We start from the raw sequence: 25353 nt of genomic DNA on the forward strand, positions 1-25353 counted from the left end.
CTTGTTCTCTGTTAGTTCTGAAAGCCTAGTAAGGATTGTTGTCGTCCTTAGGTTTACGAACAAGGTTCCCGTTGTTCTGCATCTCAAGATGGAACCTTCCAGTCGAGTAATCTGTGTTTCCTGCAGAAGTGTTTTTTAATTCCCGTGAGATCACCGAGAGACCTTGAAGGGTGGTGATGAACGCATGAAGGCTCGGGGCACACATAGACTCTCTTTTTGATCTCTTTGCTGGTTCTCTGCCTCAGCTTCCACGGAAGATTATGGCCTCTCCTGTGAAACTGAAGGTTCTGATCTCTCTGAAAACCCTTGTTGCAGATCTCGCGCACAAATCTGTTGGTTGCCAATAGAGTTTTAGGGGATAAAGCAATCACTTCAGCATTTGGGTCTGAAACAATAAAATAAAAGACACATATAGGGAGATTAATTAGAATCAGCTGCAAGAAATCCAACACAATAAAAACGAAAATGAAGAACAAGGAGGGACATTTATCTGGGTTTCTGGGGAGATATCTCTTCTTCTTGATCTTCTGTTGTTGCGGCTGCCGAGAAATGGCAGAGAACATAGGTTTCAAGCTACTTAAGTCCTGAACTCTAGTACCAGAAGAGACAATAGCTTCCTCGGACAAGGAGGTTGAATTGGACATGGTTGCAGGCAACATGCCTGTGAATAAAACACCAAGCAAAGTGAGATCTCTTTCTCAATACTGAATTTCTTTCAACACTTCGCCCTTACCGCATGGCGGTTGATCGACTACTTTACAAATGAATGAAACAACAGGAAAAAAAAAAGAAAAAATAACAATGAAATAGAAACCCCCAGCTTGGAATACAGCACAATACAGCCTAAATGAAGCACAGGTGGCTGTGATATCTAGACACAAAAAGGCATTAGTTGCAAAAGAAAATCTCTTGATTCAGATTATTTTTTTTTAATTTATTCTTACTTTTATATTTCCTGCATCTCCAAGTCTGACGTAAAGCTTGAGTGTCAAGCATGGGCCATGGTAGCGGTTACGGTGGCGAACTGAGAACATCACCCCTCCGGTAGGCTATGGTGGTGGCTAGCGGTGAGCCCTTTCGGTTCTGTTTCATTTTGTTGAGAAAGAAGGTGATGAACACTGTATTTTATTTTAAAAGTTGGAATTTAAAATTTGGGTACAAATAATCTATATGATAAAAATATGATATATAATATTTTTCTTTTTATATATAATAATAACTAATTATTATAGATTTAATTTTTAAATATCAAATAAAAATATTTTTTATATATAACTTTTTTTATTTCGATAGAACATTTTTCTCAAATCAAGCTTGAGCCGAAGCAATCTTAATCTTAGGAACTTTTGACATGAGACGACCTCGAGCTCAAGGTTCTAGCTATTCAAGCTCGGCTCAGCTCAAATCCACCCCTGCTTGGAGTTAATAATTAGTTTACTGCGAAATGGACATTAAGATCAACAAGAATTTGAAATTATTAATATTTCCCATCCCACCTCAATTGCTTTGTAACTTGGATAAATAGCTTTAAAGTTGAATAATCCCTCCAAACAAGAACCTTTAACTTCCACAATATTCTTAGATTGAGAACTTGAGATGAACACCACGTATATGGCAAAAGTCCCATATTGGTAAAGCATAAGAAGTTCTTGTTCCTTATTAGATCCATCAGTCCATTAGATGTTGCCAAGCTAGGTAGCACAAGCTTGTAACTCAAGCGAGGGCACCAAGGTGATTGAACGTTGGTCCGATTCTAACAAGCAGGTGCAGTCGGAGCTAATTTGCTGGCACGCCCATTCCAAGTAGGGTGTTGAACCATGTGACTTGAACAAAAGCTTTGGTCATATGGCTCTTAGAGTGGAGGGCACCGTGTCAGGCTGGCTTCACAGAGCAGCGAAAACATCCCGCTCCTATCAGTGGAAGGACAACAAGCTAGTGCTTCCCTGTCCCAACAATTGCCCTAAGAGTCGAGCCTAATCGGACAATCACCTTTTGCTTTCTTTTTTTACTGTAAGTCTGTAACAACTACTGGATTCATTCAAGGGAAGAGATTTGGGTTTTTATGGAATCTTGTAGATCAATTTTAATTTCCCTTTTCTTTCTCAATTTGCTTAGCTACTGTGATAGTTCTATGCATCCATGAACCACTATGGAAGGCGCGCGGCTGAATAGTTTTTTAACTGTCCATTCTTATGTCCTTCCATTCTTTGGAATTTGTCAAAAAATCAACCTAACATGCATGGCTTCAGCTTTCACGAAATGGCATTTAGAAGGTTGCTTAAAAGAGCTTGAGAGCGGTTGGAAAATTTAAAAAAAAATTTCCAAATTGAACCTAGAGATGGAAGGGTGGGTCGGATTTAGCTTATTGTGCCTGATAATTAAGGTGGCATTTCATAACACTTCTTAGACCTTCGAAGTTTGAAAATGTTACTTTTCAGACGCCATATGTGTTTGTGTTTAAGTCTGAAAGTATGATCCTAAATGTATTTTCAGATCAGAAATTCTAAGACCATGGACCAACACTTCACACACTTAGACACTTTTTAGACCTAGCGCAAAGTCCAAAATGCCCATGAATAATTTTGAAATGACAAGGCATGCCCCTGTTTTAAACCCCAAATTAACTCATTTGAGTTCTTCCTCTTGAACGATATCGGGACTTGCCACACTGCACTTTCAATCCAAGGTTTCACAAAGTAGAAAATCATCTACGGTATCTGATTTTCTTGCCATTCTGCACTTTCAATTCTTCAATCCAATTTCACACTCCCTCATTTCTAACGTTTTTCGTTCCTTTAATTCCGGTTTTCAAATATAGGGCACAAAATCAGTTGGTTCAATCTCTGCTGCCATGAATATCTTTCAACTTACAGGAGACAGACACATTTGTTTAGTATCCTAGTGCTGCTTTTCAAAATCTACTCCCCCAAATCATGTTCAAGTGGTGCAAATTTCTCCATTTGGACTAGAGAAAATTTTTCCCAAAGTGAAATCCCTTAATGTTTTCTAGGATTTTTGTTAAGTTGATTTAGGTAGTAGAGATGTATTCTTATTCTTCCTATATCTTAGTTGTTGCAATTAGGGATTTTTCTTAAGACGTAGGAGCTGTACGCGCTGGTGTTCTTGGCTTGGTACATGGATCTTTTCACAACTTCATGCTCAAGAACAAAAGTGACGGATATTCTGTTATGGACACATCGCCTGACAGCACATTGCGGCGCAGTCATAGGCAGCGGCACGCACAGCGGGCTGCGTAGCAGCACGCACCGCCTGGCAGCGCCGCACAGCAGCACGTACCACTTGGCAGCGCATAGCATGCACAGCCCGGCAGCGCCGCACAGTAGCACGTACCGCCTGACAGCGTGCAACACGCACCACGGATTAATGAAATGGCATTGAATTCTCGATCAAGAGAAGAGCTTAGGAGAGTTAGGGTGATCTCTTGGACAAATCACCCCCTAGTTTGCCACAATAGGGTCAGCACGCAAATGAAAGGGCAAGGGAAGGCTAGGAGTTTTCCCCGTGGACCGCCCCGTGACGAGATCCTACGTGCGGGCCCATAACATTTTGGTATCAGAGCCTAGCATCATGGGTGACCTGGAGCAATTATCATCAAAGGCCCATGAACTTGAATACCAACTCGTGGAAAATCACGTAGAAGAAAGAGAGGTCAAGGAGGATGTCAGGGAACTTCGGCGCCTGTTAGAGTTATACTTCGCCACCAAAGAAAGGAGCCCTAAAGAGGTGACCACCAACCACAGCCGCCACCTAGAACGAGCTGAAGGCTCCGACAAATGACAAGACACCACCCAGCTGCAGCAGTCATACCCAAATACAGTCGTCTGGAGTTTTCATCCGAAAGCGGTAGCAGTGACCCACTGGAATGGCTGTACCGCTGTGAGCAATTCTTCTGTAATCAGCGCACGGAGGAGAAAGACAAGGTCAGCCTGGCCGCATTTCACCTAACCGAAGAAGTGGAGCTCTGGTTCTACCAAGTAGAGCAGGAAGAACCAGGTCTTAGTTGCGAGCAGTTCAAGTCGTACTGCCTCCTTCGATTTGGACCCCCATTAACAAGCAACCCTTGGGGGAACTCATTAACCTCAAGCAGACAAGGACCGTTGCAGAATATCAGCGGCAGTTTCAGACCCTTCTTGCCAGAGCCTCTTCAGTACGCCCAGACCAGCAGGTGGATATGTTCACATCTGGCCTATCCAAACCTCTACGAATTGACGTAGAGATGCAGAGCTTGCCTAACCTGGTCACAACAATGAATTTTGCCCGAGCCTTCGAGCGCAAACTGCAGATTAGTAGAGGGCCGTCCAGCATGGGATGCCCAGCAACGAATTGGACAAACCCAAAGCCTACTGGAGGAAGATCTTCGCTGACAGCCAACAAGGAACCATAACCTTTCTCCAATAACCCTCCCCAATCTGCAACCAGCATAGGGAGCAACACGACGACACCTCCCATCAGATGCCTATCTAGAGCCGAGATGGCAGAATGCCGAGCCAAGGGTCAATGCTTCAACTATGACGAATTGTACTCTATCGGCCACCGCTGCAAGCGGTTGTTCTGCCTCCTGGTAGACGAACTGGAGGAGGAAGAAGAGGAGCAGACAACTCTAAGACCCGAGATCTCCCTTCACGCCATCACCGGAATACAAAACTCTCAAACCATGCAACTGCAGGCCCAAGTAGCAGGAAAATAGGTACGGGTTTTGGTGGACTCAGGGAGCACACATAATTTCATCAGCAAGCAGGCGGCACTCCAACTGAAACTACCGGTGGAAGACAGGCCACAGCTTCAGGTAGCCGTAGAAAATGGGGAGAGAGTTCACAGCCCAAGGATCTGCCGAAACATCCAAATACAGGTGGATTCTGAACCATTCCTCGCTGATCTGTTTGTATTGCCCCTAGATGAGTTTGATATAGTATTGGGAGTTAAGTGGCTCATCACCCTCAGCCATAACCTATGGGACTTCAATGCCTTGAACATGACGGTTAACCTACATGGAAAACAAGTCACCTGGAAAGGGACCAAGATGAGAGCTAAAAGACCACAAGTACATACTCTCCATGGCAATGCCTTGCACACTACCGAGATGGAGAAACTTCTGGCCGATTTTCCAAACGTGTTCTCAGAACCCAAGGGCCTTCCCCCTATCTGATTGTGTGACCATCGAATACCATTAATGCCAGGCACTAGACCTATGGTCGTTTGGTTGTACCGCTACCCACACCTTCAGAAGGATGAGATAGAGAACCATTGTATAGAAATGATGAAGTAGGGTATTATCCGCCCAAGCTGCTCCCCATTCTTTTGCCAGTCTTGCTTGTGCCAAAACAAGACAGCACCTGGAGTTTCTGTGTAAACTATTGGGAGCTCAACAATAGGACTGCCAAGGACAAGTTTCCGATCCCTGTGGTGGACGAACTGCTAGATGAGCTCCATGGGTCTCAATATTTCTCTAAGCTGGATCTCAGGTTAGGCTACTTCCAGGTTCGAATGGCCCCAGAAGATGTGAAGAAAACAGCCTTCCGAACTCATCACAGCCACTTTGAATTCTTGGTCATGCCTTTTGGTCTCACAAATGCTCCATCCACATTTCAGGCCTTGATGAACGAGGTATTTAGAACCCACCTCCGCAAGTTCATCCTAGTATTTTTTGACGACATCCTGATTTACAGTGCATCGTGGGTGGAGCACGTTCGTCACCTATGAACAGTTCTAGAGCTGCTTCGCCAACATAAGCTCTTCCTAAAACGAACCAAGTGTTCCTTCGGAGAACAACAAGTCCTTTATCTAGGACATATAATCAACAGGAAAGGAGTCTCGGTAGATGACTCAAAGATTCTGGCCATTCGGGAGTGGCCCAAGCCTCAGTACACTAGGGCTATCCATGGGTTCTTAGGTCTCATGGGATACTACCGCAAGTTTGTAAGAGACTACGGACTCCTGGCTGCCCCATTAACCAAGTTGTTGAAGAAGAATGTGTTCCAGTGGGATGAAGCAGCGGACGTCGCCTTCACAAACTTAAGAGAGGCACTCTCCTCTACCCCCGTGCTGCAGCTACCAAACTTTAATCAGGAGTATACGGTTGAGTGTGATGCTTCTGGCATAGGCATCGATGCGGTGCTGCAGCAGTAAGAGCACCCCATAGCCTTTTTCAGCCGCAAGCTTGCAATCTGGCACCTAAAGCTACCTGCCTACGAGCGTGAATTAATTGGGCTCGCCAAGGCCGTCCAACACTGGAGACCATATTTGTGGGGCAGACCTTTCGTCATGAAGACAGACCATTACAACTTCAAGTACCTTCTAGAGCAGCGGCTTACTACTCCACCCCAGTAGCATTGGGCAAGTAAATTGCTAGGGATTGACTTCTGTGTAGACCACAAGGCAGGGGCTTCATACCGTGCCGCCGATGCACTATCTAGGTGTGATGAAGACACGGTCCACCTTTGCGCGATCTCCCAGCCCCGCGTTACCCTATTGGAGAACCTAAGGAGCGTACTGCCCCAATCACCAACTTGGAGGGATCGGGTGCAAGAATTACAGGTAGGGACAACCAGCCCGAACTGGTCAATCCATGAGGGACTTGTGCTGTACAAAGGGAGGGTATATCTCTCGACAGATTGCCCATTGATTCCAGCCATCATCGCCAGCATCAATAACGCCACCCACGAAGGGGTTCAAAAGACATTGCACCGCGTCCGCGCCGATTTTCATTGGTATGGTATGCGCTGCTCAGTTAGGGATTTCATCTAAAACTGCTCTACATGTCAACAACAAAAATGGGAGAATTTACCCCTGGCTGGCCTCCTACAGCCCCTCTCACTTCCAACACAGATTTGGGCCAATATCTCCATGGACTTCATTGAAGGCTTGCCTAAAGTCAGAGGGAAATCAGTCTTATTCGTGGTGGTGGACCGCTTCTCCAAGTATGCCCATTTTATCCCGTTGTCCCACCCATACAGTGTAGTCTCTGTGGCCCACGCCTTTTTCACACACATCTTCCTCCTACATGGGCTGCCAGAGTCCATCATCAGTGACAAGGACTCAGTCTTCACTAGCACCTTTTGGAAGGAGCTGTTCCGATAACAAGGCACGACCCTGGCTTTCTCATCCGCCTACCACCCACAAATGGACGGACAAACGGAGGTTGTCAACCAGACCATAGAGATGTACCTCCGTTGTTTCGTAGGGGACCTACCACGACGCTGGGTGGATTGTTTTCCTTGGGCCGAATATTGCTACAACACGTCCTACCACTCCTCCCTTGGCATGACCCCCTTCCGGGTTGTGTATGGCCGAGACCCTCCCCATCTTTTATCTTACGAACCAGGGTCCACACGGTTGGAAGAAGTAGATCACAGTCTCCAAGACCGCGACGCCCTCCTGGACAAAGTCTCCCCACGCTTGCAGTAGGCACAGGCGTGTATGAAGCAAACCTACGATCAGTTCATTTGGCTGAAGCTCCAACCGTACTGCCAGCTCTCCCTCAGGCAGCGTGGCCTCCCCAAGCTGGGCCCCAGATTTTATGGGCCCTTCAAGATTTTCCGGCAGGTCGGGAAGGTTGCCTATCAACTTGAGCTACCAGAGCACAGTAGAATCCATGACGTCTTCCATGGGTCCCTACTGAAGCCTTTTATAGGGACTCTCCCTAAGCACGTGCCTTCTCTATCCCCTCTAAAGGATGGCAGACCCATCCTCCACCCTCGAGCTATCATCCGGTCACGCATCAATCAGGGTACCTTCGAGGTTCTCGTAGAATGGGAAGGACTACCCTCAGAAGAGGCCACCTGGATTCCCTGGACCGACCTTCACAGTGCCTACCCAGCTCTCGAGCTTGAGGACAAGCTCGTTGTCTAGGAGGGGTGTGATGTTATGGACACACCGCCTGACAGCACATTGCGGCACAGTCACAAGCAGCGGCACGCATAACAGCACCTACTGCCGGCAGCGCGCAGTACGCACCGCTCGGCAGCAACACTGTGAGATGTGCACGCCGCCCAACAGTAGCAGTAGAGCAGGACCCACATGATAGCTCATCAGGGTGGGTCCACACTTATCTCTTCTTACCAACTTGCCGCCAGCTACTCTATCTTATCTTAGCTTAAATAGGCGTTGTGTTACCATTAGGAGTAGGTAATTAGGAGTTTGAGTTCAAGTTGGAGTTTGAGTTTAACTAGGAATTCCCTTCTATAATCTCCTTATTACGGAGCCACGAATTAATGAAAAGGCATTGAATTTTCGATCAAGAGAAGAGCTTAGGAGAGTTAGGGTGATCTCTTGGACAAATCGCCCCCTAGTTCAACACAATAGGGTCAGTACGCAAAGGGAAGGGCAAGGGAAGGCTAGGAGTTTTCCCCGTGGACCGCCCCGTGAAGAGATCCTACACATGGGCCCATAACAAATTCAGAATCGACTTGATTTTACTATTTGGTTTTTTCGATTTGGATTTAACATGCTATATTTTCTGTGTTGTCTCTCTTTGGGAAAAAAGATTGATGAACAACGGTGATGGGAAAATCTGGGAAGTAGAAAATCTAGATTGGCAGATTGTGGAACATACTACTAAGTAAGAAGGAAGGCAGTGAAGTAAATTTCTGTAGTCAGCAACTAATAGTGAAGCCTCTACGGTGGGATCAAATTTTCCACCAACAAAAGTCGAAGAATTGATTAATTATAACGCCATAACCTTCTACAACACTTAAGAGCAATGTTTTAAAAACAAATTCGGATCCACCATTCTGGTCACCAGTTTTTGAATCAACAGTTCGACTATCCGATCTGATTGAATGGCCCGTTCTGATAAAAATAATTAAAAAATAAAAAATGGCCTAAAACTATTGAATGAATTGAATGGTCCTAAGTTGGGTTTGAGGTAAAATGGAACCGATTGCCTAAATGATTTCCAAGCCAAACGGTCCGACCATCTAAGGAAACAGTGGCTATGACAACAACATCAATATTTATCTTAATTATATCCGTTGGAGGTTTATACCACGAATGATGCCCTGTAGGAATAGAGGATTGATGAACACTATAGGAAAATGGGGCTATAACTATGGTACTTTAGCTGCGGTAAAAAAAGTGTAGCTAAAACATGCGATATAACCACAGACAATTTGATGTCCGTAGCAAAAAGTTAAGCTTTAGCTACGAACAATTTGTTCATGGTTAAAGTTATTCTGTACGTGGCTAAAAGATATTTATAGCCACTGTTATAATGTATCTGTGGTTATAAGTTACAAAAATAGAAGTTGAGCTTCAACTATGGACAATTTGTCCGTGGCAAAAAGTTGAGCTTTAGTTACGTGTAATTTGTCCGTGGTTAAAAGTTATTATGTCCGTGGATAAAAGATATTAATAGCCACCGTTATAATGTATCCATAGCTATAAGTTGCAAAAGCAAAAGTTGAGCTTTAACTACGGACACTTTGTCCGTGGTTAAAAGTTATTCTGTCCGTGGCTAAAATATATTTAAAGCCACGGTTATAATGTGTTCGTGGCTATAAGTTACGAAAGCAGAAGTTGAGCTATAGCTACGGACAATTTGTCCATGGTTAAAAGTTATTATATCCGTGGTTAAAGATCAATTTATCACTATAGCCATGAATAACTATAATTTCATGGCTATAGTTACGAAAGGAATCATCTTTAGCTACAATCATTTTATTCCTAGTTCATAAATAATAATTTTAAATATTTACAATTTATTAATTAATTTTTTACAGTAAATTAACAATTAAGAATTTATTAAACTAAATGAAAATAATTAAAATTATTAGCTCATTACTATTGCATAACAATAACAATTAATGATTTCTCTTTAATAATAATTAAACTAGAAAATAAATTAATAATAATATCATAAGTATATTAATAAAAAGAAAATAATTTCTAAAACACAAATAAATAAGTAACAATTATTATTTGATTAATTAAAACTAATCATCAGAAATTAATTTAATTATTTAGTTAATTAATAATTATCATAAAATAAGAAACTAAAATTGAAAACCACTAATAGTAAATTAATTAATTACCCATGAATGAAAAAAATATTGATAATTAAACTACAAACGTTTGCCGAGAGTCGAACCCGGGTCTACAAATTAATGAAAAAAAATATTGCTAATTAAATTACCCATGAATGAGAAAGCATTAATTATCTACAAACTAAAGAATAACATCAGAATGCATTTGCCGGGAGTCGAACCCGGGTCTATTGCTTGGAAGGCAATTATCCTAACCGTTGGACTACAAACGCTTTGTTGATTTGATGAACTAGTCACACATAATCCTGAATTTTGGAATTCTAACCAATTCTTATAAACAAGGTTATAGGTTCTGCCTTAGAACCAAATAAAACCCATGGAATTCTGACCAATTCTTATAAGGTAGGTTATAGGTTCTACCTTGAAACCGAATCCATGCGTACCCTTAATCTCAAGTCTCTACTACAAATATGGATGTCTTTATGGTATTTACTTCTATTTTTTTAATTAGTAGTCATTAAATAAAAATTTTGATAACTATAAAAATAAAAATTATTTTAATATATAATACTAGGAGTCTAGAACAAGTGTACCACCAAGGCCACCGATGGAATATTATTTCAGGTGGTTGGGTCTTAGTGGTAGAATCTTGGGTGACTGGTGGGATTACCGGGAAAAATAGTTTGGGTTATGGGATACCACTTCACTAAGTCTGGGATTTAGGAGTGGTCATGAGTCAAGTTCTTTACGAGCAAATCGAATTCGATTCAGTTTCAACTGAGCTTCGAACCAAACTCAAATAGCTACATACATACATATATACATATAATAATAATAATAATAATAATAATAATAATAATAATAATAATAATAATAACAATAATAACAATAATAATAATAATTGATGAAGGGTGATTTGGCCTAACCTAGTAAACAGAGGACACGTGGACGCGACCTATCAATTAGACTGTGAGTCAGCACTTACCGCTATCTTAGCACCACTTTCCACCTCGATGGGCCAAGCCACCTCGGGCGTCTCAGGCACCTCGACAATGACCAAGGTATGGGTAGCTCGGGATTGCCTAACTCACTGAGGTAACACATCAGACTTCTAGAATCATGCTAGCTATCTCTGAGCTCATCAGGATCATGCCGCACAACCGTAGGAATTATCCACATCATGCCTGGATTAGATGGACACGATAAGCCTTATTGGCTAGCACACTATCCATTAGCTTGGGTCATATGGCACTTAGAGTGGAGGGCACTACGTCAGGCTGGCTTCACAGAGCAACGAAAACCTCCCGCTCCTACAAGTGGAAGGACAACGAGCCAGTGCTTCCCTGTCCCAATAACTGCCCTAAGAGTCAAGCCCAATCGGACAAACACCTTTTGCGTTCTTTTTTTTCCTGTAAGTGTGTAACAACTACTGGATTCATTCAAGGGAAGATATTATGTTCTTTGCTTCTTGGGTTTCATTCTCTCTCTAGATCTTTGATTGGTTTTTATGGAATCTTGTGGATCAATTTTAATTTCCCTTTTCCTTCTCAATTTTCTTAGCTACTTCTATAGTTCTATGTGTCCATGAACCACTAAGGAAGGCGTACGACTGAATAGTTTTTTAACTGTCCATGGTGTCCTTCCATTCTTTGGAATTTGTCTAAAACATAATACAATAACTCTTGAAAGACCAAAAGGAAGAGAAAACAAATGGAAAAACTTGTTCATTAAAATTGGGTAGGAGAGAAATACAAGCAGATCAAACTTTCCTTGCAGAATGTTGCTCTACTATTTTCACTACGGATTTTCAAGTTTTCTTCAGCTTTCCAGGCAAGAATCACTGGGTTTGGTTGTTTCATCATATGATATATGATATTATGGAAACCTACAAATGGAAACATTTTGCCTTTCAGTGTTTGAATTTAAAAGTGATCAAAATGGAGGAAATCTTAATTTGTTGAAGGTATGTGATGATATCATTATCTAGCCATGACCACCCAATTGGACACCATTTCAGGTGATTGCATCTTAGTTGTAGAACCTTGGTTCATTAGTGGGGAGGCCTGGAAGAATGACATTCGGTTATGCTCGCACCCATTGAATCAGATTGACCCAGATGATAAAGTTATATCTTGCCACATTGGACATTGAGATCAATGTCTAATATTCTGCATATATTCCTACTTAAATTGCTTTGGATTGACAGTTTAAAATAAAGTTCATTCCCTTACCGTCATCATGCTCAGTCACATAGCATCATGTGACCAATATTTTTTTTTTCAAAACTTCTGAAAATACCCTTTCGATCTCTCTCTCTCCTCACCTATTTCCCCACATGGTGGACTGCTCTAACAGAGATTAACTGAAAAATCTTAGATCTGGTACATAGGCTCCATGCTCCTTCGGTGGTCAGATCCAGTCCAAATCTCATATCTGAGAATCTCTTAAACTCCACGTCATCTCCCTAAACAGTGCTTTGCTCCTCTAGGACCATTACAGACACTGGCACTATCATCACTTGCTTGCCACCATTAGCGGCTCTTCGATCAACTCTCTGAGAAGCAATGTCAGATAATCCTTCAGCTACCAATGTTGGCTTGGGGGTGCCCAGGATTGTTGTTGCAAAGAGCATAGCTCTAGTATGTTTATCTTTTGTTGGGAACGACGACCCAAGGAAAGAAGCCATAGTAAAAAAAAAAATAAAACAACAATAGAAATTAGAACCAATGGCACCGACCTTGCTCTCTCTCCCTCCCTCTCCCTCTCTCTCCCTTGCTCCTCATTCCAACTATTTGCCCATTTGTAATCTATTGGAAACATTGGGTTCCAAGACCGGAAAGCAACACTCACTAAAGTGAAGGAGATGGCCTCAAGAATTCACTCCACATAGATTTCTCTGAATTACCATCCCTACTGCCTGTCTTATATCTAACAGCCTTCGTTCTGCCTCATTCTCATTTTCATTTGTTTTTAGCAAGATCACTCTTGCTTCTTCAATGGAAGTGCTCTCATTTGTTTTTGTAAACCAACAAATACAAAAAACCAACAAGTGGCTCCTCATAGTGTGTCTTCCTGTGTGATGGTTCGATTCCAACATGAACTGTTACTTCCTCATCAGTGTGAATGAGTGATGAAGAATGCATTATTAATTTGTTTTTAAGGGAATTTTCATCCTCAATTGAAATTTGATTTAAGGGGGTGGTGCGGCCAGGAGGATGGATCTAAGTGGGAAAGGGTTGATGGAATGAGGTGACTACTTCAGGGATGGAGATACAACTGTGGTGTGTTAAGACATTCTTTTGGTGAAAGAGGTGGAGGAGACTAGGAATTGTGAGCGATGGAGAGAGGCTTTCTTTTAGGGGAAGAGGATATAGGGAACTATGAGAAGTGGAGAGAGTGTACCATTTCTCTTATACAGGTGTCGGTCACCAAAGAAGACCCTGAGAAGATGGTCCAAGTTAGATCCCTCCTAGAAGATCATCTTCGGGATGACCTCGTACAACAAGTGAAGGACAAGGTCATCACCCACCGCTTGAAAACTGACCCGCACTACCGACCCATTAGGAAGAAGAAGAGAACCTTCACCTCAGAACGGTGGCAGGCGATCAACGAAGAAATCTAGAAGCTATTTGATGTCGGCATCATTTGAGAAGTCAAATACCTGGACTGGCTGGCAAGCGTGGTAATGGTGAAGAAGGCCAACAGAAAGTGGAGGATATGTATTGATTTCACCGACTTAAACAAAGTCTATCCCAAAGATAGCTTCCACTACCGGGGATCGACCAACTCGTCGACGTAATGGCGGGGCATGAACTCTTGAGCTTCATGGTTGCATTCTCAAACTACAACCAAATCCAGATGCATCCAGATGACCAGGAGAAGACAACCTTCATCACTGACCGAGGACTTTACTACTATAAAGTGATGCCCTTCAGTCTCAAGAACATTGATCCTACTTATCAGTGGCTCGTGAACCACATTTTTAAAGATCAGCTCGGCTACAACGTGGAGGCGTACGTGAATGACAACCTGGTAAAGACCAAAAAGGCTGAAAACCACCTTGCCAATCTCAAATGGAGCCCATAACACAATACCTTTGGGATGGCACGCTACCGAAAGACTGAATTGAGGCCAAGAGGCTCGTACACTGGTCGGCCGGTACTGCCTCATCCAGGAACAACTCTACCACCAGTAACACACTCTCCCCTACCTAAGGTGTCTCCTCCCTTCTAAGGCCGACTATGTCCATAGGAAGATACACGATGGTATCTACGAAGACTACCTCAGTGCTCGAACCCTGGCTCATAAGGCACTTCAACAAGGCTACTTCTGGTCGACAATGAAGCAAAACGCAGTCCAACTCGTCAGAAAATGCAACTTTTGTCAAAGGCACTCGAACCTTCATTAGCCAGTAGTTCCTCTGAAGACGATCATGAGTCTGTGGCCCTTCGCTTAGTGGGGAATGGACATCCTTGGACCTTTCCCTACCAAAGTCAGGAAAAAGAAATTCCTCCTTGTCATAATGGACTACTTCACCAAGTGGGTGGATGCCAAAGCCCTGGCACATATCACTGCACAGAATGCCTGAAACATCTTTTGGCAGAGCATTGTTTGTAGGTTCGGCATTCCTCGAATCCTCATCACTAACAACGGCACTCAATTCACTGATCGTAAATTCAAAGCCTTCTACACCGACCTAAAGATAGAACCTTCCAGTCGAGTAATATGTGTTTCCTGCAGAAGTGTTTTTTAATTCCCGTGAGATCACCGAGAGACCTTGAAGGGTGGTGATGAACGCATGAAGGCTCGGGGCACACATAGACTCTCTTTTTGATCTCTTTGCTGGTTCTCTGCCTCAGCTTCCACGGAAGATTATGGCCTCTCCTGTGAAACTGAAGGTTCTGATCTCTCTGAAAACCCTTGTTGCAGATCTCGCGTACAAATCTGTTGGTTGCCGATAGAGTTTTACGGGATAAAGCAATCACTTCAGCATCTAGGTCTGAAACAATAAAATAAAAGACACATATAGGGAGATTAATTAGAATCAGTTGCAAGAAATCCAACACAATAAAAACGAAAATGAAGAACAAGGAGGGACATTTACCTGGGTTTCTAGGGAGATTTCTCTTCCTCTTGATCTTCTGTTGTTGCGGCTGCTGAGAAATGACAGAGAACATAGGTTTCAAGCTACTTAAGTCCTGAACTCTAGTACCAGAAGAGACACTAGCTTCCTCGGACAAGGAGGTTGAATTGGACATGGTTGCAGGCAACATGCCTGTGAATAAAACTCCAAGCAAAGTGAGATCTCTTTCTCTATACTGGATTTCTTTCAACACTTCGCCCTTATTGCTTGACGGTTGATCGACTACTTTACAAATGAATGAAACAACAGGAAAAAAAAAAGAAAAAATAACAATGAACTAGAAACCCCCAGTTTGGAATACAGCACAATACAGCCTAAATGAAGCACAGGTGGCTGTGATATCTGTGATATCTAGACACAGAAACGCATTAGTGGCAAAAGAAAATCTCTTGATTCAGATTTTTTTTTTTAATTTAGTCTTAATTTTATATTTCCTGCATCTCCAAGTCTGACGTAAAGCTTGAGTGTCAAGCATGGGCCATGGTGGCGGTTATGGTGGCGAACTGAGAACATCACCCCTCCGGTAGGCTATGGTGGTGGCTAGCGGCGAGCCCTTTCGATTCTGATTCATTTTGTTGAGAAAGAAGGTGATGAACAGTGTATTTTATTTCAAAAGTTGGAATTTAAAATTCGGGTACTAAATTGGCAATCTTCCTAAAGTATAGTGTATCTATTTGGAATTTTCCCTTTTTTCAATTATTATCCATTAAATAAAAATTTTGATAACTATAAAAATAAAAATTGTTTCAAAATAAAATTTTGATAACTAAAAATGAAAACCACTAATAGTAAATTAATTAATTACCCATGAATGAAAACAATATTGATAATTAAAGTACAAACGTTTGCCGAGAGTCGAACCCGGGTCTACAAATTAATGAAAAAAAATATTGCTAATTAAATTACCCATGCATGAGAAAGCATTAATTATCTACAAACTAAAGAATAACATCAGAATGCGTTTGCCAGGAGTCGAACCCGGGTCTATTGCTTGGAAGGCAATTATCGTAACCGTTGGACTACAAACGCTTTGTTGATTTGATGAACTAGTCACACATAATCCTGAATTTTGGAATTCTAACCAATTCTTATAAACTAGGTTATAAGTTCTGCCTTAGAACCGAATAAAACCCATGGAATTTTGACCAATTCTTATAAGGTAGGTTATAGGTTCTGCCTTGAAACCGAATCCATGCGTACCCTTAATCTCAAGTCTCTACTACAAATATGGATGTCTTTATGGTATTTACTTCTATTTTTTGAATTATTAGTCATTAAATAAAAATTTTGATAACTATTAAAATAAAAATTATTTCAATATATAATACTAGGAGTCTAGAACAAGTGTACCACCATGGCCACCGATGGAATATTATTTCAAGTGGTTGGGTCTTAGTGGTAGAATCTTGGGTGACTAGTGGGATTACTCGGAAAAATAGTTTGGGTTATGGGATACCACTTCAATGGTGCGGGTTATAAAAGTCATCTTGCCTATAACAAATTTTTATTATTTTCACTAAGCCTTGGATTTAGGAGTGGCCATGAGTCGAGCTCTTTACGAGCAATTCAAATTTGATTCAGCTTCAACCGAGCTTCGAACCAAACTCAAATAGCTACATACATACATATATACAAATAATAATAATAATAATAATAATAATAATAATAACAATAATAACAATAATAATAATAATTGATGAAGGGTGATTTGGCCTAACCTAGTAAACAGAGGACACGTGGACGCGACCTGTCAATTAGACTGTGAGTCAGCACTTACCACCATCTTAGCACCACTTTCCACCTCGGTGGGCCAAGCCACCTCGGGCGTCTCAGACACCTCGGCAATGACCAAGGTATGGGTAGCTCGGGATTGCCTAACTCACTGAGGTAACACATCAGACTTCTAGAATCATGCCAGCTATCTCCGAGCTTGTCAGGATCATGCTGCACAACCATAGGAATTATCCACATCACGCCCGGATTAGATGGACATGATAGGCCTTACTGGCTAGCACACTATCCATTAGCTTGAGTCGTATGGCACTTAGAGTGGAGGGCACCGCATCAGGCTAGCTTCACAGAGCGACGAAAACCTCCCGCTCCTTCAATTGGAAGGACAACGAGCCAGTGCTTCCCTGTCCCAATAACTGCCCTAAGAGTCAAGCCCAATCGGACAAACACCTTTGGCTTTCTTTTTTTTACTGTAAGTCTGTAACAACTACTGGATTCATTCAAGGGAAGAGATTATGTTCTTTGCTTCTTGGGTTTCATTCTCTCTCTAGATCTTTGATGGGTTTTTATGGAATCTTGTGGATCAATTTTAATTTCCCTTTTCCTTCTCAATTTTCTTAGCTACTTCTATAGTTCTATGCATCCATGAACCACTAAGGAAGGCGCATGAACCACTGGGTATGTTGGGACAATCTGAGAATTCATCTGAGTGGGTGATCATAGTGACAGGATCAGCCCCTTTGTCGGACAAAGGTAATGATCGGGGATGCACTCTCACTGTTGGAAACCAAGACTGCCGGTAGTCGATTTCAACTGTTGAGATTTGTTTTGCAAAGTATATTTTATATGAGATATAAAAGTATATATATTATGGTTTCTAAAATGTTTGCAAAAAGGTTTTAATTCTTGGGATCCATATAAGTGGAGAGTGCAACACTGTTCCTTGCAGCCGAGGGAGAGGTCCTCTCTTCTCGGGCAGTGTATGATCATTAAGGGCTGAGAGGTTAAGTGTAAGACATTGAGGATAATACCTGATGGGCTAATCTTGCATTTGTCCACAGTCCCTGGGTGTTACAAGGTGGCTTGGCCCAGGGACCACTTAGGGTAAGTGCTGGGCCCAAAGAGCCCATTTGATGGGTTTCAAGGGGTGCACTGTCTTTAACAGTGTATTCGACCAGTCCTTGTAACAATGGCTGGGCCGAACCCATGTGGCTGATGTGTAGATCAATGCTTGGGTCCCACGCTATACAAGGAAGCCCAACTAGGCAGCAGATAGGAAGGTTAAGTGAGCACATAAGCTTAATGGGCCTAAAGCCCATTTCAAACAGGGCTATTTTTTTAGTTAATTAAAGAGGCGAATTCTGAGATGGATTAGAAGATAGGATAGGGTCTTAATCTTATCAACTCAGAGAGTCCAGATCTGAATGTGATTCAGATCTAGAAACATCCTAATAGGATTAGGAGAAAACTAATCTAATCTGAGATAAGATAAGAGTTTATCCTTATCACTAGAAGAGAAGGTTAATCCAAATATGATTTGGCTATGCAGCTCCTAATGGGATTAGGAGCTGATCTTTTAAGTTAACAAAAGGAAGGAGGGGGCGGCAGCCTTGAACATACATACATCAGATCCTCTTTAGTGCTGAAATTAAGAAGAGAGAATTCTACACCCTGCGAATACTCTCTTGCCACCTCCCTGTTCTTGCTGCCCTATTTGCCAGTTCGATCTCCATTTGTGGGAGAAGTCAAGATTGGATCTTGACATTAGTTCTTTGAGAAATGATTGAAAAGGATGCTGAGCTCTCGTACCATTCTACTGATTCTTGCGAAGGACAGAGTTCTTGGGGAAGAACACTGCTGATTCTACTTCATCCTGCACTATGCCATCTTCAGTGGGAGCAGTCTTTGGATCCTTCCTTGGGCGTGAACACCTTCGTTGGGAGATATTACTTCTCCGTATCAGGTATAATTCTCTCCTATTCCTTTTGGTTCAGATCTGATTCAGTTTAAGGTTCAAGAATGATCCTTGAAAATATGATTTTCTAAATAGGGAATGTGATTCCCAGTTGAAGGGAGAGAAAAATTTTTGAAATTCGCCCCCTTATTCCGCAATCTTTGGGCATCCATGGGATGGATCTCTCATCCCTTCAGTGGTTTCAGAGCCATGGTTCAAATCTTGAACCATTCTGTTTCAGATCTGAACCTGCGCAATTAGGGAGAAGGCGTTCTACCCAATTTGCGCAGATATGGTTTTTGGGAAATTTGTTCCCAAAATAGATGGGAAAATAATCTAAAATTAATTTTAAATAAATATGATTATTATTTAGAATTGTTCTTTATAATTTTCTTGATTTATGGGCTATTCGTACAAGAGGAGATCGAATTCTTGGTTTGCGTAGGGAACCTGCGATTTTGCAGTTCTTGAATTATTTTTGGGTCTGTAAATAATTTTTTTTATTTTCTAGACTCAATGTATAGGTATTCGATCTAATGTAATTATTAATAGAAATAAGATTTCTATTTATTTTTATTTTGGATCGAAGATGGCGGCGCAGAAAAAGAGATTTCGCAGAGAAGGAGATTTCGCAGATGAGAGAAACGCTATCTGCGATTTGCAGTTTATGAAACTGCATTCTGTGATCTAACCTTTGTTTTGCAGGAAAGATTGTGCGAACAACCCTGATTGACTGATTCTTGTTTTTCCTTTTATTAGTATTTAATTTCAGATTATTTTCTTGAATTAAGGATTTTTTTAAAAATCAAACCCTAGACCCATTCGAACCGAGATTGGTTCAAACTGTTTGGACCAATTCTAGGGTTTAATCAAGGCTGAAAGTCAGCCCTAATTTCCCACTAATGGGCATAAGGATTGATATTTAGTTAAATGGTTAATTCGGCCCAGCCTGTAAAGGCCCAGTTTTAAATAGTTAAAACTGCAAAAGCCCATTTTAAAGGATAAAACTATATGGGCCAAACTGGGTAACCCTAATTCAGCTCATATACCTAGATAATATTAATGGTTAATATTATAGAATTTTAACGGGCTTCCAACGGGCTTCCAACGGGCCTTACAGATAATTAGTTGATTCAAGGCTCACCGAAATCTGGCTTTATGAAAGTCAGTGGGAGCCACTTTGGTTTGCCCTAAATCAAACTAGGGTGTAATTTTGTTCCCTCCAGCTAATATGAGTGCATGTGATAGGGAGATTCATATGATGAACTCTCTAAAGGCCTTCCATCATTAGCATGAGGATGGGTCCTTCAGTAATGAGGAAACGCACCAGAAAATGGGCTATCCATTTGCTGTTGGACTTGTCTGAGTGTTTCATAAGATGATAGGGGCATCATAGACCGATGTGGGAGGGGCTTCACCAGAAAATGGGAACTCTCTCACGGTACCTTGGCGTTCACGAATATGATGGGTAAGCACTCACTGGACAGAAAGGTTTACCTGAAAATGGCTATGAACCTTGTCTGATAGTGGCCAAAGGGAAAACTCATATGATGAGTGGAGTGGATATGATCCTTCACAGAAAGGTGGTGGGGTTATGCAGCTGAAACAGTTTGCTCCATGCACCCTATGTGATTTCCCACATTTCCAGAGACAACCCGTAGTCTCCGTCACTGAGAAAGGAGGGAAATCTCAGAGACGAATAAATGGAAATGGATCGTAGATTAAAATCCATATCTATGAAATGAACATGAATCAAATTAGGTTGTGGACTGATGTTTGCTCTTTTATCAGAAAATGGCAAACGAATCTTTTGCAAAACTGCTTGATGACAACAAGTTGAAGGGCCCAAACTATGTTGACTGGTACAGAAACCTTATGCTGGTCCTAGCTTCTGAAAAGCTGGACAAAGTGGCAAAGAATCCTACCCCGGAGCGTCCGGGTGATAGGGCTTCTGAGGCCCGAAGGAGAGACTATCAAGAATGGGAGGAGAAAAACTCCCTTGCCCAGTGTTACATCATTGCCTCCTTGGACAACTCGATACAGAGGCAGTTCGATCAGATTGAACTTGCCAAAGACATATTGGACAGTCTCAGGACAACGTATGAAGAGCAGAATCGTTCTACTCGACAAAAGGTCTTGAAACAGTTCATGACCGCACAAATGTCCAAGGGTCAACAAGTTCACGACTATTGTCTTCGGATGATGGGATACATCAAAGAACTGGAGGCTCTTGGATCCGGGCTGGACCTTGCAACCCAGATAGATGCTATCCTTAACTCTTTGCCTCCTTCCTTTAATCCGTTCATCATGAACTATAACATGAACAAGCTGAATGTCAGCTTACAAGAGCTCAGCAATATGTTACAAAGAGCTGAAGAACTGATTAGAAAGGATGAGCCTGTAGCCATGCTTGTTGAAGCTGGCAAGAGAAAGAGGAAGGCAAAGAAGCCTCAGAAGAAAGCCACTAAGAGCAAGAAGCAGAAGAAAGACAAAGCATCGGATGCTTGTCATTTCTGCAAGAAGACCGGCCACTGGAAAAGGAACTGTCCTGCCTACCTGGAATCCAAGAAAGGTAACTTCAAAACTTGTGTTATAGAAACCAATTTGTTGGTAGCTTCTGCGTCTTGGTGTATTGACTCCGGGGCTTCAACTCATGCTTGTAACTCACTGCAGGGGTTCAAGGTAAGCAGAAGGCTGAGTGAAGGAGAGGTCACACTCTACTTGGGGACTACTGCAACTGTTGCAGCCGCAGCCATAGGAACCGTGGAGTTAATTTTTAGAGAAGGAACATTTGTACTGAAAGACTGTCTTTATGTGCAAAATTTAAGGAGAAATTTGATTTCTGTCTCAAAACTGTGTGCAGATGGTTATTCTGTCTTCTTTAGTAATACGATTACTATTAAAAGAAACAACAGATTCATCGCATACGGGGAACTGGAGAACGGTCTCTATGTTCTACATCCTTCTCTAGAAACGAACATAACCAAAACTACATCGGCTGAAATCCCCAAGAAGAGAGCCGGTGATACAGTTAATCCCACGTGTCTGTGGCATTATCGACTTGGCCACATCGGTGTTGACCGAATCACAAGGTTGGTAAAGGATGGTCCTTTGGATTTTCTAACTGTAGAAGATCTTCCCACTTGTGAGCCTTGCCTACAAGGCAAGATGACGAAACGGTCATTTAACGATAAGCCTGAAAGATGTACAAGCACAATTGACCTAATACATACTGATGTATGTGGTCCCTTGAGTGTTAGGACACGAAATCAACACGTGTATTTCATCACCTTCACAGATGATTTTTCACGATACGGTTACGTGTACCTAATGAGACACAAGTCTGAATCCTTTGAAAAGTTCAAAGAGTTTAGACAAGAGGTCGAGAAATAGTTAGGGAGAGAAATTAAGGCCCTTCGATCAGATCGAGGTGGCGAGTATCTCTCTGACGAATTCAGGGACTACTTAAAGGGCAATGGGATAGTATCACAATTAGCTCCTCCTGCTACACCACAACTTAATGGTGTTTCGGAGAGGAGGAATAGGACCTTATTAGATATGGTCCGGTCGCTTTTCATACACTCAGAGATACCCACATCCTTTTGGGGTTACGCATTAGAGACTGTGATTTATGTGCTGAATCGGGTTCCAATCAAATCGGTTCCGAATACTCCATATGAACTTTGGACCGGAAAGAAACCAAGTGTTAGACACTTGAAGATTTGGGGTTGTCCAGCACACGTTAAAAGAACGAGTGCAGACAAGGTGGCTTGGCCCAGGGACCACTTAGGGTAAGTGTTGGGCCCATAGAGCCCATTCGATGGGTTTCAGGGGGTGCACTGTATTTAACAGTGTATTCGACCAGTCCTTGTAACAAAGGCTGGGCCGAACCCATGTGGCTGATGTGTAGATCAATGCTTGGGTCCCACACCATACAAGGAAGCCCAACTGGGCAGCAGTTAGGAAGGTTAAGTGAGCATATAAGCTTAATGGGCCTAAAGCCCATTTTGAACTGGGCTATTTTTTTAGTTAATTAAAGGGGTGAATTCTGAGATGGATTAGCAGATAGGATAGGTCTTAATCCTATCCACTCAGAGATTCCAGATCTGAATGTGATTCAGATCTAGAAACCTCCTAATGGGATTAGGAGAAAGCCAATCTAATCTGCAGATAAGATACGGGTTTATCCTTATCGCTAGAAGAGAAGGCTGATCCAGATATGATTTGGATAAGCAGCTCCTAATGAGATTAGGAGCTGATCTTTTAAGTTAACAAAAAGAACGAGGGGGCGGTAGCCTTTAGGAGTTATACATCAGATCCTCTTTAGTGCTGAAATCAAGAAGAGAGAATTCTGCACCCTGCGAATACTCTCTTGCCGCCTCCCTATTCTTGCCGCCCTATTTGCCAGTTCGATCTCCAGTCGTGGGAGAAGTCGAGATTGGATTTTGACATCAGTTCTTTGAGAAAGGATTGAAAAGGAAGCTGTGTTCACGTACCATTCTACCAATTCTTACAAAGGACAGAGTTCTTGGGGAAGAACACTGCTGATTCTACTCCATCCTGCACTACGCCATCTTCTGTGGGAGCAGTCTTTGGATCCTTCCTTGGGTGTGAACACCTTCGTTGGGAGATATTACTTCTCCGTATCAGGTATAATTCTCTCCTATACCTTTTGGTTCAGATCTAGTTTAGTTTAAGGTTCAAGAATGATCCTTGAAAATATGATTTTCTAAATCGGGAATGTGATTCCCAGTTGAAGGGAGAGAAAAATTTTTGAAATTCACCCCCCTTATTCCGCAATCTTTGGGCGCCCATGGGAAGGATCTCTCATCCCTTCAGTTCATTCCCTTACCGTTAACTTTCCGTCACACTCAGTCGCATAACATCACATGACCAATATGTTTTTTTCAAAACTTCTGAAAATACCCTTTCGAATCTCTCTCTCCTTACCTCCTTCCCCACATAGCAGACTATTCTATCAGAGATTAACTGAAAAATCTTAGATCTGGTACATAGGCTACATGATCCTTTGGCGGTCAGATCCGGTCCAAATCTCATATCTAAGTATCTCTTAGACTCCATGTCATTTCCCTCAACAGTGCTTAGCTCCTCTGGGACCATTATAGACATAGGAACTACCATCACTTGCTTGCCACCGTTGGCGGCTCTCCGATCATCTCTCTGAAAAGCAATGTCAGATTGTCCTTCAGTTACCAGCGTTGGTTTGTGGTGCCCAGGATTGTTGTTATAGAGAGCATAGCTCTAGTATGTTTAGTTTTTGTCGGGAATGATGGCCAGGCAAAGCAGCCATAGTTGAAAAAACAATAGCAATAGAAATTAGAACCAGCGGCAACAGCACCGACCTTGCTCTCTCTCCCTCTCTCTCTCCCTTGCTCCTCACCACCACCGACCTCATTCCCACCATTTTCCCATTTGTCATGTATTGGAAACATTGGATTCCAAGACCGGCAAGCAACACTCATTGAAGTGAAGGGGAATGCCTCAAGAATTCACTCCACATAGATTTCTCTGAACTAGCCATCCCTGCTGCCTGTCGTATATCTAGCAGCCTTCATTCTGCCTCATTCTCATTTTCATTTGTTTTTAGCAAGATCGCTCTTGCTTCTTCAACGGCGGTGTTTTCATTTGTTTCTATAAACCAACAAATACGAAAAATAGACAAATGGATTCTCTTAGTGTGTCTCCCTGTGTGATGGTTTGAGTTCCAACATCAACTATTACTTCCTCGTCACTGTTAATGAGTGATGAAGAAGGCATCATTAATATTTCTTTTGAAGGGAATTTTCATCCTGAATTGATATTTAATTTAAGAGGGGGGTGCGGCCAGGATGATGGATCTAAGTGGGAAAGGGTTTATGGAATGAGGTGACAACTTCAGGGATGGAGATAAAACGGTGGTGTGTTAAGACGTTCTTTTGGTGAAAGAGGAGGAGACTGGGAAGTGGGTGGGAACTGTTAGCGATGGAGAGCGGCATTCTTTCAATGAAAGAGGAGGAGACGGGGAATTATGAGCGGTGGAAACGATTCAGGCTTTGTCGCTGGACAGGACCCCTGTATACCATCCCATCTCTAGAAAAAAAAAAGATAAAACCTAGAAACAGGAAACTAGATCTGTTTTTGAAACAGTCATCAGGCGCCCTCACAGGACGGGACCCCTGTATACAATCCCATCTCTAGAAAAGTAAAATGACAAAACCCAGAAAAAAGAAACTAGGTCTACTCCCAAACCCTCATCTAGACTCTCATAAGCTCCCCAACAGTGACAACTTTCTTTGACTTAGGTGGATCCTTCCCCTACAATGACAAAGAATGGAGATTGGGAATTGCAATAGTCATCTTGAGGAAGGGCAAATTCAAACCATCTCCAAAACATCATCAGAATTCCTCATCAATTGGGTTTTATTTTGAAATTTGAGAAATAGTGCAGGACAAATTCGACATTTCATTTCTTTTTGTTAGCACTTAACGACAATGTCAATTATTAGAAAGAGTAAAGGTACTTT

General features: G+C 42.1%; 3 non-coding genes across 3 annotated transcripts; 1 reads left to right on the forward strand and 2 right to left on the reverse strand.

Annotated features, from left to right (window-relative positions):
* The first annotated feature begins 1685 nt into the window (after positions 1 to 1685).
* LOC148843507 (signal recognition particle RNA) lies at positions 1686 to 1993 on the forward strand. Its single transcript, XR_016104001.1, has one exon.
* An 8208-nt stretch (positions 1994 to 10201) lies between these two features.
* Positions 10202 to 10273, reverse strand: TRNAG-UCC (transfer RNA glycine (anticodon UCC)). Its single transcript has one exon. It is a non-coding gene; the product is annotated as a tRNA-Gly (tRNA).
* Positions 10274 to 16101: 5828 nt separating this feature from the next.
* TRNAG-UCC (transfer RNA glycine (anticodon UCC)) lies at positions 16102 to 16173 on the reverse strand. Its single transcript has one exon. It is a non-coding gene; the product is annotated as a tRNA-Gly (tRNA).
* Positions 16174 to 25353: the final 9180 nt, after the last annotated feature.

The sequence above is a fragment of the Nelumbo lutea genome, chromosome 8, assembly GCF_056320005.1.
Source record: "Nelumbo lutea isolate HS-2025 chromosome 8, American lotus-T2T, whole genome shotgun sequence".
Taxonomy (NCBI): Eukaryota; Viridiplantae; Streptophyta; class Magnoliopsida; order Proteales; family Nelumbonaceae; genus Nelumbo; species Nelumbo lutea.